This window comes from Molossus molossus, unplaced genomic scaffold (genome assembly GCF_014108415.1).
Source record: "Molossus molossus isolate mMolMol1 unplaced genomic scaffold, mMolMol1.p scaffold_m16_p_4, whole genome shotgun sequence".
Classification (NCBI taxonomy): Eukaryota; Metazoa; Chordata; class Mammalia; order Chiroptera; family Molossidae; genus Molossus; species Molossus molossus.
Window position 1 is genome coordinate 109088282 of NW_023425377.1, and position 20164 is coordinate 109108445.

A 20164-nucleotide genomic window follows, 5' to 3' on the forward strand; every position below is an offset into this window, starting at 1 on the left:
TTTGCTGAATACTTTTGTCAAGCCTATTGCCCAAAGAACCTCCATTGCCCAAACAGTCCCAGGTTGCATTGCAGAGCATCTTTTGTTTGCTGAAAATGTAGATCTTGTACAAGTTACCTTTCTCTGTTTATGTAGGATAAGCAGTGAATGGAACACTAAACTAAGAATCTCTGATCAGTTTCTTATGGGAAATTGTATAAGCTTATGAAATTTAACTGCTGTTTCATTTCCTACTATATTTATGTTTCATATATCAAGAACTGCAATAAACATGATTATAAAGAAAAATATGTTACTTAGCTTGGTCATGAGCAAGCTGTTTTATGGTTATTTATATAAAACCTAAATGACCATTTCTTAATTTAGGAGATCTGGTTATAATTTCAAACAAAATCATTTGTGTGTTTTTTTCTATGTAATAAAATAGAAAAAGGAAAAAAGAACTTTTAGACATTCAGCTATACCGCATTTGTATTAAAGCCCTCTACTAACTTTACATATTGGATAGAAAGAGTGACTTCTTTTTCTCTTTCCATTGTAACTTTTTTAGTGTATTTAAAAATATTAGCTGCCATTAGTACTGGTTTATGCAACAATTAGTGAATCTCTCTCTTTAAAACCTTAATATTTTAACAGCTTTCACAACAATAACAATAATAGAAACCCAATTGTTTAACTTGTAATGTACATATTTTAAAGATTCTGAACACTCTCTTTGGAATCGAAAAGTCCTTTCTGGCTTGCGTTGGGGCTGGGCATGGTTATTAATTCATTAGGGGATGGTGGATCCACTCTTAGGCTCTTCTGCCTTTCTTCAGTCCTGGGAGCCAAGGAGAGAGAGGAGGAGGGGGGTGTGGGTGGGGGAAAGGCAGTGAAGGGAAGAGGGAGACAGGGAGACAAAGCCTGAGAGGGAGACGATGACATTAGAGGTGACACATAGCTATCATGAGCTCCCTCAGTCTGAACGGGAGAATAATGAAGGGTTTCCCCTGCCTTCTACAGCCCGAGGACAACCCCATGGCCACAGCACCTTTTCTAATCCCATTTTCTGTGTGCTGCGTGTCATAATCTGTAAAGCACTGGTTCCAAGCGAAAACACTGAATCCAAACAGTGACTGGGTCTTGTATTTATTTGCACTTTAAAACTACAGGATGTGGGGAAAATCACTCTTTAAAAAAAAGAGAGAGGGGCAATAGCAAAACAATACCTTGAGTGTGTTGACATGAAATTGGAATCACTGGACCCAGCAAGCCTTCAAATTTTAGTCTTCTAATTTACAGTAGCATTTTAGCAATGAGAGAAAAGCATATGGTCTCTTTAAAACTTTTTTATAAAAATCTCCCCTCTTTGGACTATCTTTGTGTCTCGCAGGTTAGGGCCTTGGGAAATGAGAAGCAGTTGCCCTAGAGTCTGGCTGACCCTAAGCACCCCAATGTCTTCAGAACCATGGGAGGCTACAGCAACAAATTCTGAGTGGGAATGAGGCAGGACCGTTTTCCTAGATGCAGGGACCTGGGAGGCAGCATGTGAAAAGCAGCAGGGTTATAGACTGCATGCTGTTTTGTCCACGAAGATAAATGGTAACCACCAGTGAGGAGAACCTGTGTACGGGAGCACACTGAAATAGCCACTGACCAACTTTCCTCAACCAACCTGGTGAGTAGAACAGTCAGTGGAGTCAATGATTTTCTCATTCTGCAAGGAGACAGTTGATGGTTTAAAAGTGTGGAAAGCCTGTGTGTGTATTTTGAAGGTAGGAGTGTTATTTGTAAATGTCCTGCGCAGTGGAGGCAAAGAGGGCCAGATAGAAGCAGAGTGAGGACGTGATTTCGTACGACAGTAGACAGGGAGGGAGCAAAGCAGGGGAATTGGCAAACAGGCAGAGATTTCTAGGGAGAGCATTCGTGTTGGCCTGTGTGCTGAGTGTTCAAGCCAGATTTGAAGTTAACAGTTATTGGAAAGAGCCTACTCTAGCCATTTACAAATGCTGATTAATCAGTACAGCTGTACATGTCTTGCTGATACAGAAAAATACTGTGGTTGGGGTTAAAAAAATCATTATTTAGACCTTTAGTCATTTTAATTCTATGGTTAATTAATTCTATTTACCATTTTAATTCTGTGGTCAATATGTTCACTATGTTAGTTCTTCAAAGTTTGGCTACTGGAGACGTGTTAAAAATGGATCATAACCTTTTGTTCTGAAACTGCATTTACTTTTATAAACGTAAAGCAAAAATAATAACTCATTTTGAGCTAGTTTACCCTAATAGAAATAGATTGTTAATATGATTTTTAATAAAATAGTTTAAAAATGAAAAGCTACTGGAGGAGAGGCTCTTAATGAATATTGACTCAGCTTTTAAAATTCTCCTTATCCCATTGACTTGCTTTCATTTTCTTGTGGCCACTGTGATGTACTAATTTCTTTGTTGTTTCACTGCCTAGGACTACAAATTTGCTTTATGCAATTATGTAACAATTCCAAAATAAAATACCTAGTTCACTTTGGGTTTAATAGGATTTCTTGGCTAAAGATTAGAGAGTTGGTTTAAAGATTCACAAGTGCATATTAAACATTTGATAGTAATTATGCTTGTTGGAGCAGTAAAAACTATAGAAGAAGGCCACAGATTAAAAAAAAAAATGCTATTTCCACCAGTGGACATCTGATAATTTGGTCAAAGAGGTTGTTTGATTGTTAGAATTCTTTAAGTGGATTGTCTGGTTTCTGGAATTTGGTTATTACTAGATTGGGCCTATCAGCTCAGAAGAAGACTGATGAGCCATCCTTATCCAAAAGGGAATGATTTTTTAAAATCTGCATTTTCCCACTCAGTTTATAATTCAGCTTTCATGTCTACTAAATGTTACTAGTTCCCACTAGAATATCAATATTTCCACCCTTTACTATCTAGTAGTTATTTATAAAGAAAACACAAAAGTATTACAAAGAGATCATTTCACGTCATTTATCATTGTGTGTGTTCAATGGAATGTTGGCTCCTCTAGTACATCCTCGTTTCAGAATTAATGGATCCCCCAATGGATAAATAAGAAGTATCACTTGTGTGCTTTACTAAACAAATCACCAGTTTTAAAAATAATAATATTCTAGTAAGGTCATCAGTCACTTTATCTCAAAATACTGAGACTACTGTAATAGCTATAATTTTATAATTTCTGGTAAATCATGCATGCAAGATTTTGCTTTCATTCCAACATTGTCACTAACTTGATGTATGATCTTGAACAATTCACTTAATAGTATCAGATTCCTTATCTCTAAAATGAGGACAGGGGAAGAAGCACTCCAAAGTCCTTTTCAGTTCTAAAATTTCATGGTATAGAAAGTGTGCGTATGAACTTAACTGAGTGTCTGTGTAGAAAACCATAGTTACCTTGACAGGGTGATTGAATTAGGTTGAACATTGATTTTCTTTTCAAGCTCTCAGAATTATTGTTGAAAAAAAAAACTGGGATATCATTAATTATTCTGACCATTTCATTTGGTCTTGCTTTACATTATCTGATAGTTGTCTAAAAGTAAGAAGAGATACTGCACCAATAGTTTGCAATAATGACTTTTATTAGTTAGTAACATATTGGCTGCAAGTGGAAGAACTCCAACTCAAATGATCTTAAACAAAATAAGGGAAATTATTTGAAATCTAAAGTCATCCATCCAAGGATAGATCAGCTTCAGGTACAGGTAGATTTAGGGTTTCAAGTGACAGCCTTAGGGCTTTGTTTCTCTATCCCTTTGTCCTATTTTCCTGTTGGTTTATTTCTCAGACAGGTAAGTTCTCAATCTGTTGGGAAAAGAAGCCACAAGAACATAACATTTTGAATTTTGAATAAAAGGAAGAAAAACTCTCTCACGACAAGATTATATCAAATCTGATCAAATACTCTGACTGGCTTTCATTAACTCATGTACTCGTCCCATCACTGTGGTTGGGGTAGGGATGGACTATTCTGATTGGCCAGCTGTGAGTTGTAGGATCACCATGTGACCACAGGCAGATTTTCTTGTGACCTGAGTCACAAGAAATGGGCTCTCCAAAGGAAAATATATTGTCACTAGAAGTGCTCCCCTCCCCCCTAGACACTCTGAAAAGATACCATAGAATAAAAATCTATCACAAGGCCTTAGATTGAATATATTTTTAGCAGTTGAAAAATTTTACCCAAATGGGTAATTTGTCAACACACTTGGAGAAAAAAACAAGAACCAAACAACTAATAGTTGAATGGCTTCAACTTTTTCCTTAAACCAATCAACCAGGCAGATGTCAAGATCCTTTCTGAACTAATTTAAACTTGATCTGCCCAATGATTCAGAAACTTTGCTTTATTGCAGCATTTATTTCACTCTTTAATAATTCGTGGTGGTGAATCTTGGTGTTTCTTCAAGGGATTAAAGATAGCCACCTTGATTTTATGGCTTGTTAACACGTTTCTAATATTGCTGCTTTGTTTCTATTTTACATTATAGAGAATAGAATTTGAAGTGATTTTCAGCATATTTAGGATATTCTCTTTCTAAAGCAAAGAAGGTGTCATCTTTTTACACTTCTATTTATTGTTTTATAATATGAAAAAAATTGATTTAAACTTTCCATTTGGTATCCAAGTTATTGACTAAATTTTACTCTGAATCATGGGAATATTTGAGTTATACGTTGTGTAGAAGTCCACACAACATTTACTCTTGCCATTTATTACAAAAACACAGAGACTGGGGGCAAATGCTACTCAATTATTATTAGTTATTAATACTTAGAAGTATAGATCTTTTAATTGGCAAAACATTCTATTTAGCAATGCATATAATTAGACTTACAAAACAATGCCTCACTGATGCTGTCTCACGAGGCAATGGTCAAGCCAGCACAATACAGAAGCAAGAACGTGCACTTTGGCAATGCACAGACCTGGTTCCAAACTGGTTCTTTCATTTGCTGGTCTGTGGCTCTGGACAGGTGACTTAATCTCTCTATTCTTCATTCTTATTTGCAAAATGGGGAGAGTCATAGTCCTCCTTCACAGACTTGAGGAGTCTAGGTGCCAATTCCTAGCACAATGCTAAAAATTTAATGAACATTATTTAGGGTTTTCTTCTTTTAAAAAATATTTTTATTGATTTTTTTAGAGAGAGGAAGGGAGAGATAGAAACATCAGTGTGAGAGAGAAACATAGATCAGCTGCCTCCTGCACGCCCCCTACTGGGGGTCGAGCCTGCAACCTGGGCATGTGCCCCAACTGGGAATCAATGGGGTGGGGCCTCTAAGTCCATGGGACAACCATCAGTCCGCTTAGCCACACTGGCCAGACTCTTCTTTTACTTTTATTTTCTTCCTTTCTTTTCTTCTTCCCCTTGTTTTTCCTCCCTTTCTTTCTCTTAAATCTAGCTAATCATGGATCCGTTCTTTGCCACCTATTTTAATTTAAAAATAAATATACTTAATTGAAGTAACAATTGATTTACTATCAGTTTAAGAGGAAAAAATACCTGATAATAAAAATATGTAGATGTTTCTTTATGATAAATTAAGAATGATGTGGTTTAAATCATATGCTATTAAGTGACTTCTGCCTCTTTTTCCCTGCACAGGAAAGTAATCAAACAAAATTATTTTATTGCTAAGCATTTACAAACTAATGATTTATTATATGTTTACAGACTAATCCATCTAGAAGGAAGGGTAAAAAGAGTCTAGTAAAATGCTGGAAGTCTTAAATAAATACATTTTCACCTTGAATTCTTTCTCTACAATTTGACAACTGAAAAAGCTACAAGAAATGAGAGCACAGAATAAATATCTATACTTTGCCTTGGAAGTGGAAATAATCCTTACAGAGTGTTCTACTAACAGAATTAACCCTGGTGTGTAGCAAACACCCAGGGTAGATTTAGTCCATATCACACAGTTTTAAGTTTTTTAAAAAGTCCTTTGTGTTGACTTTTTGTTATTAAGGAAGGTCATAATTTTGTCCTAAAACTTTTTTGATATGAAAACAAATGAAAGCAAGTGATTTTTTTTTCATGAAAGACATTTTAATTTTAAATGATATTTTTTTTAGATTATAAAACGGTATTGATTTTTAACCAATTAAACAGAACAAAGGCAAATTCAAGGGTGTTGTTTCCTGTGGGACAAGAACAATAGCTTCCTAGACAATGGCATCAAAAGTCAGGCTTCCATTAAGGCGCTTGAAGCTCAACAATTGCTCTCGCTGCTGGGCAGTGGGCAGGAACTGTACATTGGGGTTTTAATTGCTATTTTGCTCTAGGTCATGCCTTGCTGTTTCAATTAAATCTCTGGTGTACGGAGTCCCTTGTCCCCTTCTTCTTGCATTTGATCACCTAATGGAAAGAAGCCTCCGTTCCTCAGGGAAATAACTTTGGACAGCGTGAATCAATCTCTCTCTCCCTTTCTTTCTCAATCTCCCCTCTGTGAAATCTAATTTTAGTGTTATTATAGCAAACCAAATGTAAGAAGGGAGTAGAATTGGTGTTCATTTCTCTGCTCCTCATTATTGCTTTCAATGCAAAGTTTTTAACCAGCAAGGGGAAAAAGGTTGATTTAATCATAACAGTTTAAAATTTATGTATAGGGAGAAAAATTCAAGTGGAAATGTAAGTCTGGAAATCACCAAGATATATTTGGCCCTAGCCTCTGCAATTGAGTAAAAACTATGATTTTGAAAAAGTCTTGAGTTTTCAAGTGAGTAACCTGCCTTATTTTAACCATATATTTTAATTATGTAGACTCCCAGTAGGCATGAGTACTAGCCTCAAGACAGCAGCTCAGCAGGTGAGACATCTGCATAAGTAACTCTACTGTTAGGTAGAATGTGATAAACTATTATTTAAAAAGTGATATTGACAAGCTTTGGGAGTTCACAGAAAGGAGAGCTTATTTCTATTGGCAGGTGGAGCAGGGGACAGTGAAGGATTAGAAAGGCAAAGAGAAGCACATTCAAGAAGCTGATGATCTGTGAGCAAAACCTTGACAGTGAACTGAGACTGAAAAAAAATACTGTAAAATTTCCAAAGCAATGTAATATTTTCGAGATCTTGGGATGTGAGAAGGGACTAGTCATCTTAATATAACTCTTGTGAATCCAGTTAAATGGATTGAAATGCTTTCTTTACATTTTCACAGATGCTATATATGTTTTTACTGAGTGAAGTTAAACATTTTGTGCATGTGCATTTGTGTGGGTGGAAATGGGTTTTAGAAACCAGTATATGGGTTTGATTATCAGAGTCTGTTCCAGTTTTCATCTTCATGAGAAATTTTAATCTTTGCCTGACCCAATCCATTACTAATTAAAACTTCCGCCATTGGGGTCTCCTACACTTTGAAGTTCAGCAAGCGATTGTGTGACAAGGTGTGCCGAGGAAGGTGTAGACATGGGGATATTTTTAGCACGTGGTGCATGAGTGACTAATTTATTTAAGCTGATATCATTGAAATACTACTTGTAAGTGATTTAATATCCAGAAAAAGAAAATGAGATCATGTATTCTGAAGACTTTTGCATGCAGTTCTCTCTATTTTGATTCCAAGAAGTCACATTTGGCCCAAATAATGAGTTGAAGAGGTTGGAGTTTGATTTAGAAGTTGTAACTTATGAATTTTACAAAAGTTTTAATTTATCTAAGCATCTAGATTAATTACTTCTTAATTGAGGCAAAAAAAAATTGCTTTGCAGTCCTGGAATAGTACCAAGGAAACATTAATTTGCTAGCTGCTTTTTTTTTTTTAATCCTCACTGAGGATATTTTTCCATTCATTCATTTTTAGATAGAGTGGAAGGAAGAGAGAGAGAAAGATCAGTTGGTTGTCTACCTGGCCCAGGGATCGAACCTGCAACCCACATACATGCCCTTCACTAGAATCGAACCCAAGACCCCTCAGTCTGCAGACTGACACTGCAACCGCTGAGCCAAACCGGCCAGGGTGTGCCGGCTGCTTTTCAAAGAACAAATATGGTTCAGATTTGTGGTTCGGAAAATAAAAAAGGACAGTTGAGTTTAATTAACTAGAGTTCAATTCATTATTTATACCATTAGAATTTTCATTGAAAAATGTGATAACAAGCAGGTAATGGCAACTCTGAAAACGAATAATGAGGGGAAAATGTACTAGATTATAACCCTATGGCACTGGACTTGCAGGGCATTGGTGGCTTTGAAGTAGCTATATTCAGGGGGCAGTAGGCTGCAGTCATGCCCACCTGCGCACTGAGGCTGCGAGTGTGAACAAGTTTCTCCTTGGAGCATCACTTTTATCAAAGGTTGAATGGGAAGAACAATAGCCATTGTTTGGGGTTGTTTAAGGACCAATGAAATGGTACATGCGAAGCGGCAGGCTTATAATTGCTGCTTTATTATTCAGAGGTGTTGTTATCGTTGCTGTGTATTATTTTCAGAAGAATGTTAAGGCCATCTTGCATCCTTAAGAATTATTTCTTGATGCTAAACCTAACTCAGAGAAAAACTCAAGAGAAGTCGATGTTACTAAGGGTGTTGTGAAACAAAGTCTCACTTCTGGTGACAATGCAAACAGTTAAGGGGACATTTCTTTTGGAAAGTTTTAGCAATTTGCTCTCTACTGTAACACTGCTATGGTACAAGCCTGCACTATTTTAAGAGTGTGGGTTAGAACTGTGTGAGCAGAAAGGGCTTGTGATGTTTCAGTGGGCAAGGGGAGACTAGTGGAATGTCTTTCTTGTCACCACTAGAAAAAAGAGAGAGAAAATGCCAACCTCCTTGGAATTGAGACCTCTTCTCCCACTTTCGGCCTGTGTTGACAGTGTGACCAAACTATTTACACTAGGGAGCAGCCAAAGCAGCTGGTAGAGCACACACTGGGGGTAGGCAGAAACTGGGGGGGACCAATTCCGTGGTAAAGATTTCTCAGCCCCACTGTGGGATTCCGGGTCCTGTGTGCCAACGGGCTGAGTGAAGACCCAGCCAGATGGACACCAGATCAGAATCAGCACATTCAGGCAGTCCCGCTGAGGTCAGGCCAGAAAATAGCACCAACCTCCAAGAGTCACATGGGCAGTGTGACTGAGTTTTCCAGTTGATGCCACCCTGGCTTTGAGTCTGTGCATGATCCATGTATCGATACGTGACCTGTGCCATCTAGCCTTTTCTGTTACATTTTTTATCATCACTTTTTGGTGTGAGAACTTGTCCTTTATCTTAATCATTCACAGGATATTGGACAAAGTTAGTGTGAGGTGGGTACTGTTGACCAACATTCCATGAAACTAATTCATGGGAGAATACAAAAAAATTTACCTCGACAGAGACCTCAGAGCAACAGGTCCAGATGTTTGCACCCCTTTGCTGCAGTGATCCGAGGATCACAGTACTGATCTGAAAAGTATCCAGAAATACATGAGGAAGTTCAAAGTGAAACATTTTGAGCTAGTAGACACCCCCCAAATGAGAAAATACTTTAGTAGTTTAGTAGAATATATTCTTCTAACAAAAATTATACATGTGAAAAATACTCACCAGTATCACGTCATGGTATTTGGTAAAAAGAAGGTACAATATTTTATGTATATGATAATTATAACAATATGAAAAACATATACTTATAAAAATAAGAGAATATACAAAAAGGATAATACATATATTGGATGGTGTGTTTATGATATATTTGTTAACTTAAAAATAAAAACTTATTTATGCAGAAGTTTTTTTTTTTTTAAGATACACTCTTTAATATATCTGTATCTTTTGAGAATTGGAAAGAAGAAGAGAAGCATTCAGTATTTTACTATGAACATGAGAAACTCTTCAGCTCAAGTTCCTAAGTATGGGATTTATTTGCAAGTGAATTATAATTAAATAGGAAACTAGATATAGTCCAGTGACTTTAAGATTAAAAGTAGGGAGAAAACTTCGACACATAAAAATCAAAGATCTCACCATCACATCAACCAGGTGTATTTATTTATATCACAATATAAACACAAATTATAGATTTTGGAAATTCTCGATATGCCTAATCTAATTTTGGGGGGGTGGGATTTTGCATCTTTGCCCTCTTCTGTGTTTCAAAAAATATAATCTACCTTGACACTGTTTCACTATTTTGGTTTTTTCCTTTCATCTACTAAAACAGAAAACAATACAAAAAATATAAAAAGATTATGTTCCTTAAGGAATATCCACCAGCTCTTAAATAAAGTATATTTGCCAAGACAAAGGGTGACAATTAAACAGAAAATCTTGAGGTTGACACCTGATGCCACCAGTCATCGTGGATGTGGAAGGGATCATTAAACATTACTACAGAGGATAAGTCTATGATAGTGTTAAATGAACAAAGCAAGTTGCTGTAAAAACATACAGCATACCATTTATGTGAAGCTCAAAGGCATATAAATACAAATAATATACTCTCTAGGGATTCACACACTTTGACATTAAATTTTGGAAGACTAGTTCCCTGAGAAGAGCTAGTGTGGAGATGAAAGAGGGTACAACTTATGGGGGCAGGGGCTAAAATATTGCTCCTATTCTATTAACCTTTGTGGAAGATTTATGCATATTTTACAATTATTTTATACTATACACATTTATATTATTTATTTTTTAGAATGTATAAAATATTTCATCATAGTAAAAAAATTTAAATGAAAACAAAAAACAAAACAACACAGTGGCTGACCAGATGTATTGAATTCACTTTTCACCTAGAGGATACCGTCTTAAAAAGTTCTCCTTGTGTCATACTGCTCCTTCTCCGATGCCTTTCCAACCAAATAACTAGGAGAACTTCTTCTTTTTCCTCCTTTTTATAAAGGAGTGGACTGGGGACCTTTTCCTCTAATACTATTGAAAGCATATTTCCAAGAAGCCTAAGTAACTAGACCCAAGACCTGCCTAAATCAAGCCTTGCAAAGAATTATGAGATCCTGCCATTGTTTTAACTCTACTTTCCTCTGTGCATTGGCCAATTCATAGTAGGTTGTAATTCTGGTATAGTTTAGAAGGTATTTAATATTAGTTTTCTTTCACTGGAAATGATGATCTGAAACCAAAAGACCCTTGACATACAGTCAAGAATTAGAAATCTGCTGTCTAGCATAGAGCCTATAGTTAGCAATACTGTACTGTATACTTAAAAATTTGCTAAGAGGGTAGATTTTATGTTGTGTCCTTATCACACAAAATAATAATATCAGTAATAAAGTGGGAGAAAACTTCCGAGGATTGTGGATATGTGTATGGCACAGACTCTGGTGATGGTTCATGGATATGTACTTATCTCCAAACTCATCAAGTTGTATAAATTAAAAATGTACAGCTTTTCATAAATCAATAATATCTCAACAAAGTGGTTTTAAAAAGACTCAAGAATTAAGATATTGGGTTCATTCATTTTTAAAAATTTGATATTTGAATATGTCCACTGTGTTGAGAATGTTTCGTACAGTTTGTCATTTCTGACTGTCTCCTGACTTAATGGGGAAGTACACTCATAAATATTTAGAGATGGATGCCTTCTGTGCACACCAACTTTTAAAATGTTAACTTATAAATAAATGTATTCAAACTTGTAAAACCATGCATACTTCATGGAAGACTATCTTAAGGCAATTTTCAATAATTCAGCTACTTCAAGGCAGCCATCTAATAGAACTCTCAGGTCAAATTTTTTAATTTTAAAATGAAAAATATGTTGGTGAATTTCAGTGTTAGTTTTAAGCATGAAATTAAGCAGTATCCAAAAACAAATCATATCATCGGTCTTATGAAAAATGTAATATATCCTTTCCCACATTTTAGTATCAACATTTGTTTTCTTTTTTGGAATCTGTTTTCTAGGGATGATTGTTTGGATTATGTCTACTGTTAGCTGAGACTTGCATTTTCTCTATTATATGAAGTAACAGGCAGAGGCAGTGGCAATGCTGATGTGAGCTGAGTTCATTTTATTTTATTAATCAATTATATTAATTGACATTTATGTAGATCTAATAATTTTTGAAAGCCTCTTACAAAGTGAACTAGGAAGAAAGAATGAATAGGTTTTATTTCAATAGAAACAAACTACCATTCTTTGGACTGCCTTCAAAGCATGTGTAGTTTGGCTGAAAGAAAGAAAAAAAACAATTAGTTGACTCTGAACTGAAACTTAAGTAGGATTGAGGAAATGAAATGGCTGTTATTGAGGGCAGAGTTTCAGCAGGCTGACTAATGTCTTAAATTTTGTGGTAAACACAGACTATACAGTCATAGATTTAGAGGCATCTATTCTATTGGATGAAAGATTAGTGTCCTATTTCCAAACTCTGCAGAATTTAAAACTTTCCTTTGGTTCAGATCTATTCCAGTAAAAGGAAGTCTTCAGTTTATTTGAGTTTTGGGACAGATTCCAATAATCCAAATTAGTTCGTCATATTCGTAAAAATTTGAGACTAAGCGAGTGAAGTCTCTAAGGTCCCCGGCTTAGAGCAGACTCCTTCACCTAGTTGATGATGATATCAAGTATGGAACCCACCAATAATGTGCATTTTTCTCTGAGTTGTCTGAACTAAACTTTCTAGAATCAGGAGTGAGACAGTAGAAATTTTCTGACTCATGCCATTGCTCTCTCTGGATGTGCGAGACCACAGAATCTTTCTTGATTCAACAGTTCAGATAAGTTCAACCAAATCTGTCAAGAGGCTGTTCTGTGCTGTGTATGCCAGGTGCTCTGTCAGACACTCCTGATGGTTGCTGGAACCCATGGTGAAGACTCAACAGCCCTACAGCAACTTTTGGAATGGAGTGCAAATTATTTTCTGTTGAGTTTTGGTTGACAAGCAAAATATTTATGCAGGAGGTTTCTTTTCTGTAATTTTGTTTTTTTTTCATACTTATATTATCATATGATCTTGTTATTGCAAAATAACATGTCTTCAGTTTATGAGCTGAAGATTTCTTCTGCACATACAATATTCTTCTCCCTTAATGGTACAAGGTGCATCAAAACAAATGTCATAAGAACTTTTTGATCTGCATTTCCAGTTACCATCACTGGGTTATTTTTATTTTATTTTTTATTTTTATTGTTGCAATGGAATTAGAGGAAAATCCACATGCTGAGTGAGGAAAAGGTAAAACTTGGGTATTTTATCTTATGTTTTAAAGCTAAAGGTGGCTCTCACCTCTTTGGTTCTTCGATGCTCCATTGCTGATTATCATGACTGAGTTGTGTAGGTCCAGGCTGATATTGCTATAGGGCTAAATTCTATGTGCAGACATTCTGCAAAGTGCCTTTGGGATAGTAATTGATTATACCCCACCATTGATACATATAAAGCTCTAAAAGGAAGAGTATTCATTGCATAATAGGTACCTTATACATTGCTTATTATTATTATTATTATGAACCCATTTCACTGTGTGGTTGATTATGGCCCTTCTGGGGTACTTTCCTATCATAAAATGTAGGCACTATCAAATGTAGGCATCTTGGTTTTGCTGATGTATTCCAAACATCAAGCAGAGTGCCCAAGCGTCAAGCAGAGTGCCTGGCAGAGAGTTGGTACTCAATAACGTATTAAATGAAAGAGTATTATACTGGTTTCAATCAGGCTTCTGGTCTACCATCCAGCCTTTGACTTCAGCTCAACCCCACTATGTTTGCAAATATAATAGTGTGATCAAATATACTCCAGGAAAATGCTATTGGCTCTCTTCTGAATATCTAGAGGAGCCATAATGAGAGAGGTGACTGTTTGTTTGACAGAAAGTCATGGTCAGGAGGGTTCCTGGACCTTTGCGTTTTGTGCAGAGGGCATGAAAACTTTACACCTGATAGAAATTTAGTAAAACCTTCTATTTTGGCTTCTACTGGCTACATCTTAATAAAGATTTTTGCTTCTGAGAACTTTGCATTATAGATATTGTCCTAGACCTAGAGGGAAAATTATAAACAAAAGAGAACTCATATTTCAATTCATTTTTTAAAATTTGTGATTTTTATAACAGATGGTCTAAACTTAGAACTAATGACAAAATATTAAAGGAATTAATATATCTGAGATCTATTCCAAAACACAGCTGGGCTCTTTTATCTTTCTAATTATGGCAAATGAAGAGACATAAAAAGTCATTTCAGGACAGATTTGTTTGTAACTAAGGTTAAAACACTGTTTCTGGTTCATATAGTGTATGCTTTTGTGTAGCCCCTCTGGGAATTAATTTGTTGAATGCTGGAGAATAGCACCCGTAATTTGGCTGGATCATAAAAGTACAAATCTCCTGTTTCCTTTGTGGTGTGTCTTAGCAGAACATTCTTCAGTTAGATGATTTTTTAAAAATTCCAGCTTTTTCAAAGGTTTCCAAATTCTAGTCACTCTTGAAATGTACGCTGCCTTTAAAGTCTAAGGATTTTTTGTATTTATTTAGTGTTCTAAATAAATCCTGGATTTATTTCATTTAACTTCTTATAATCCCCTATGGGTATTTGTACTGTCACAGATTTACCAATTACTATCCCTGTTTTAAAGTGAAGTTATCATTTGTGACTCAGTGGAGTAACATTAATTTGATACTTTTACATTGTGTTTTATGCCTTGGCATCTATTTCTCACTCCTTAAGTAGTTTATTCATGTCAACCACTAATTTTAATGTGCTCTGACCAGAATTGTTAGGATTGGTAGATTTGCCATTTCTTTAATTTATTTTTTGATTCAATTTATTGGGATGACATTGGTTTGCAAAACCATACAGGTTTCAGGTGTACAACTCAATAAAACATCATCTGCACATCTCTTTGCTCCCATCTCCCCAAGGAAAGTTTCTTTCCATCTTCTATCCCCATTCCCCCCCTTTTGCCCAACTGCACCTACCCCCACTCTCCTTTCTAATGCTGGCTATCACCACACTGTTGTCTGTGTCTATGTATATGTGTGTACATATATTTCAGTGGCTTATTTCACTCAGCATAATGATTTTTTTTCCTGTCTCTTGTGACTTCATGTTTCTATTGCTCTATTGTTCCTTTTGACTATGCCTACGTATTAGCAATAGGCTATGGTAAACTATAAGAATATGCTATTTTTAAATAGAAATTTTAAAAATGGGTGTTAGAATGGAAGAATTCTTTTGACAAATCCATCAGTAGGTTTGATAGAACTGAGGCAAGAATGAGTGAACTTGAAGATAAGTCAAAAAAATTATAGAAATTATCCAAACTGAAGCACAAAGTCGAAAAAGTGTTTAAAATAAGCAAAAAGGTAACATCCAAGAATTGTGGGACAATATTAAATGGGCTAATATATATGTCATTAGAATCCTAGAAAAGAATAAGGAGAATGAGTCAAAAGCATTTGAAGGGATGAAAGGTTGAGAACTCTCCCAAAACAGAAGATATCAAATCACAAATCCAAGAAGCTCATGTAACTGCAAGCAGGATAAATGTTTTTTTTTTTTTTTTTTAAAACAAAACAAAAAAAACCAAAATAGAATTTAAATCATCATTGTAATCAAAGATAAAGAGATAATCACAACAGTCAGAGAAAAAGATTTTTTATTTATTATTATTATTATTTTTTTTTATCCTCACTTGAGAACATTTTTGCATTTATCTTCAGAAGGAGTGGAGAGAGGGAGGAAGAGAGAGAGAGAGACATTGATGTGAGACACATCGACTGGCTGCCACCCACACAACCCCAACCGGGGTCAGGCACAAACTACAACCGTCGTATGTGCCCTTAGTGGGAACCGAACCCGGATCTCTCTGGTCCGTGGGCCACCGCTCTAACCAGTGAGCAAAACCAGCCGGGGCAGAAAAAGATATTTTAGTCAAATAAACAAAAACACATTATAGTAGGCTTCTTGTTAGAAACTATGAAAGCCAAAGACACAGAGTGTTATTTTTAAATTATTTAGAGAAAAAATGTATCAACTCATTTTTTGTGTGTGTGTTACGTGCCCGTAGCAGGAACCGAACCCGGCACTCTCTGGTCCACAGGCCGACACTCAACCGCTGAGCCAAACTGGCCAGGGCTCAACTCAGATTTTGATGCTCAGTGAAAATATCTTAAAAAAAAAAAATGAAAGTTATCCAAAAATTTTTAACAAAAAGATGGAAGAATTTATTTCCAGTAGAGCCTCCCTATAAGAAATATGAAAGAAATTTCTTCATATAGAAAGAGTATGATACCAGGTAAGAGTTTAGATTTAACAAACATTAATAGTACCAATAATGTTTAAAAATAAAGGTAAATATAACATTATTTACTTCTAATCACTCTGCAGGACAATTGACAGTTTAAGCAAAATAATTGAAAGTATATTGTAGAGTTTATAATGTATATATGTATATGCAAGAAAACAATTTTTTTTTATTTTAGAAGATAGGTACTGAAAATATATTGATATAAGGTTCTTATACAGTATATAAAGTAACAATGTTATTTTAAAACAGACTGAAAATTTAAAATGTATAATGTCAATTTTAGGGCAACCATTAAAACTTTCAAGAAGTCGTATAACTAATCAGCCAACTTTGGAGAAAAAAATTAAATAATAAAAAGTATACAATTTAAATGGCTTTAGGAAAGACAAAAAAAAAGGACATTTGGGAAATAGGAAACAACTAAAAATGTGGTAGATTTAAACCCATCATATCAATAATTACGTTAAAATTAATTCTCTAATTATGCTGATTAAAAGGCAGAGATTGTTAGGTTAGATAATGAGACCCAACTATATATTATTGTTAGGTTAGATAATGAGACCCAACTATATATTATGTATATATATGAACTACTTTCATATGAAGATGTAGATTTGTTAAAAGGATGGAAAAAATATATACCAAGCAAACATAAATCAGAATAAAGTGAAGGGACCACGTTAAATTCAGACAAAATAGACTTCATCAAGAAATATTATCCAGGATTAGGAGGGACATTATATATTGATAAAGATGGCCATTAACAAAGAAGACAATTTTACGTGTGTATTTGAAGCATATCGGACTTCAAAATATATGAAGCAAAACTGATAGAAATATGAAAATCCATTCTTATAGTTGGAGATGACAACACCCTTCTCTTAGTAATCAGTGATACAAGTAGAGAGAAAACAGCTAAGAATGTAGAAGATGTAAGCAACACTATTCACCACTTGCCCTAATTGACATATAACATTCATCAGAGTAGACCATTTTCTGGGCCATAAAACAAATCTCAACAAGTTTTTAAAGAATTGAAATCTGACAGAGAGTACATTCTCTGGCCACCCAAAAACTAAGCTAGAAATCGGTAACAGAAAGAAATGTGGACAATTACAAAGTATGTGATTAATCGACACACGGGCGTACCTTGGAGATACTGTGGGTTTGGTTGCAGATGACTACAGTAACACAAATATCACAATAAAATGCGTCGCATGCATTTTTGTATTTCCCGGTGTATTTAAAGTTATGTTTACACGGTGCTCTAGCTTATTAAGCGTGCAATAACATTAAGTCTAAAGAAAACAATGAATGGTATATACCTTACTTAAAAATGCTTTATTTCTAAAAAATGTTAACCATCATCTCGGCCTCCAGTGAGTTGTAACCTTTTGGCTGATGGAGGGTCTTCCATTGACATTGATGGCTGCTGACAGACCAAGGAGGTGGTCCCTCAAGAATGCGGTGGCGGTGGCAGTGTCTTAAAATAAGACACCAATTACAACGGTGACATCAAAGATCACTGATCACCATTAACAAACAGAATAATAACGAGAAAGTTTGAAATATTGTGAGAATTACCAAAATGTAACTCAGAGACATGAAGTGAGCAAATGCTGTTGGAAAAGCAACCCTGATAGACTTGCTTAACCTGGGGTTTCCACAAACCTTCAATTTGGGGGGGGGAAGGAAAAGCAATCTCCGCGAAGTACAATAAAATGATGCCCAACAAGATGAGGTATGCCTATACCTCTAAATACGTTATGGGTCGAAGAGAATGTCACAAGAGAGATTAGAACATACCTGGCGTAGAATGAATAAGAAAACGTGGCATGAAAACCTGAGCATGGTGCTCGCTGTGGCAGTGCAGATACTAAAGCTGGAGCGATGCAGAGAAGATTAGCGTGGCCCCTGCACAGGGAGGACATGCACCTTTGTGAAACGTTCCATATTTAAACAAACAAACAAACAAACAAACAAAAAACTGGGGAAGTACATAAGTACGTAAAATGATAAAAGGAAATGAATGAAAGGAAGTTTATAGCATTACATTCTTATATTAAAAACAAAAAGTTTTGCATCAATATTCAAAATCTCCACTTTTGGAAACTAGAAAAAATAGCGAATTTAACCTAAGGCATGTGGAATGAAGCCTCGTCAGACCAAAAAAAGAAAAAGAAAAATACAGAAGAGTGAGTAAGCTAAATTGATCTAAAATTCAAAGCGATAACAGTAAAAATGCCAGCCAACAGTTTGTTTCTTGGGGAGGGCGGGGAGAGGAGGAGCGTGAAAAGCCCACACTCATCCATGCAAAGAGCTTCGCAGAGGCAAGGCTGTCTTGAGGAAGAGGCCACTTTGACCTTGGTAAGTCAGAAAGCTCTTTGAAGATGCAAGCTGAGCTGCACCTTGAAGAATAAGTAGGATTTGAACAGGTAGAAACAACAGGTGGGACATTTTAAACACAAACAAAATGCAGTCTTTGGGGAACCGTGATGAGACTGGTTTGGCTGGAACAGGAGGGTTCAGCATTGAGAGGAAGGAAAGCTGTCTGAAGGCCAAACAGTAGACTTCAAACAGCAGCTGCAGGAAGTCGGGGTTTCCACGGGGCGACGGAGATGAACCTCTGATGTGAGGCAAGGGCTAACGTGGTGGCCGTGCCGAACACAGATGGGAGGCAAAGGACCCCAGTGGTGAATCTGACCGTGCGTGGTCAGAGTGGGAGCCTCCTCAGAAACGTGGAGGTGAGTGTTCCCCACGTCGGGAGCAGATGATTAAGTGCAGAGGTGGCCAGGCAGCCAGAGAGAACCAAGATTTCTACTGCGGGTAGCTGGAGGGACCGTGGGAGATCTTTAGTAGCAAGAGGGACTTCAGGGAGAAGTTTTGGAGAAAATAATACTTTGAAACATGTCACACGTAAGGACTGTGTAGCAGAGTGCAAGCAGAGATGTTCCAGCGGCCGGCGGAAGGGCAGAGTTGGTGCTCCTCAGGAGAGGGGTGTCTGTCTGTGCGAGTGAACGAGTCTGGTAACGTTGAAGCAGAAGTTACAGATGAGCCCTTAGGATCAGACCTTAAAGAGAATAATAGAGGGCTGGGGACCGAGTGTCTGGGAACACCCACATTTAGGAAGTATACAGAAAAGAGGAGACAGCAGAAAAATCTGGGGTGGGGTTATTAGAAACATGTGAAAAGCCAGAAGAGGCTGGCTTTCAAGAAGAGGTGTTAATAGTTTGCATTGTTACAAACTGGTGAAGAATGAAGACAAGGCGACTTCCTTTTGAATCTGTGGTCAGGAGATCAGGGAGAATAGGGGCAACACGGCCTCAGTGGAGTTGGGGAGGAAGCCGAAACTTCAGGGTCCAAGCAGGTTGTATGGGGGTTTATTCCCAAACATTCTGAAAAATGAGAGAAAAGAAAGAAATCACATTATAGATAGAGGAAACAAAATGTCACGGATCAGGCAATTAGTGTACATTTATCTTCAAAGAGGAGAGGGGACTTAGACATTTTTCAGTTCAGAGAGAGCTATCTAATGACTGCTTGGGGGACCAGTGTGGTCCCCAGATTGCACCAGGCAAACAGATATTTTTTTTGTTTGGGCAATGGTGTGCTTAAAAAATTGAATTAGTTTTAGACATTTATAAATGGAAAGACTTTCCATAAAAACCTCTGGTTTCTAGCATCTCTTGAAAACATTAGAAACTTGGCAAAGCTGCCATTCTTCACCTCGCCGGTCCCCACTCGGTGTGGCGCTCTCCATGAGACCACCTGCTAGGGCCTCGTAGGTACTTTGAATTGAGAATTCATAACTAAGTCCACCTTCTCCACTTCACAGAAGAGACTGAAGTCCACCGCGCAGGCGTGACTTGTCTCGAATCTGCCCAGTGGAAGAATTCACATTCGGGCCGATACCTCCTGATTCCTATTTCAGCAGGGCTCCTACCTTGTTAA

At 36.6% G+C, this 20164-nt stretch overlaps 1 non-coding gene across 1 annotated transcript; it reads left to right on the top strand.

The window, feature by feature from the left end:
* Positions 1–18065: 18065 nt before the first annotated feature.
* LOC118616616 lies at positions 18066–18172 on the top strand. Its single transcript, XR_004956611.1, has one exon. It is a non-coding gene; the product is annotated as a U6 spliceosomal RNA (small nuclear RNA).
* Positions 18173–20164: the final 1992 nt, after the last annotated feature.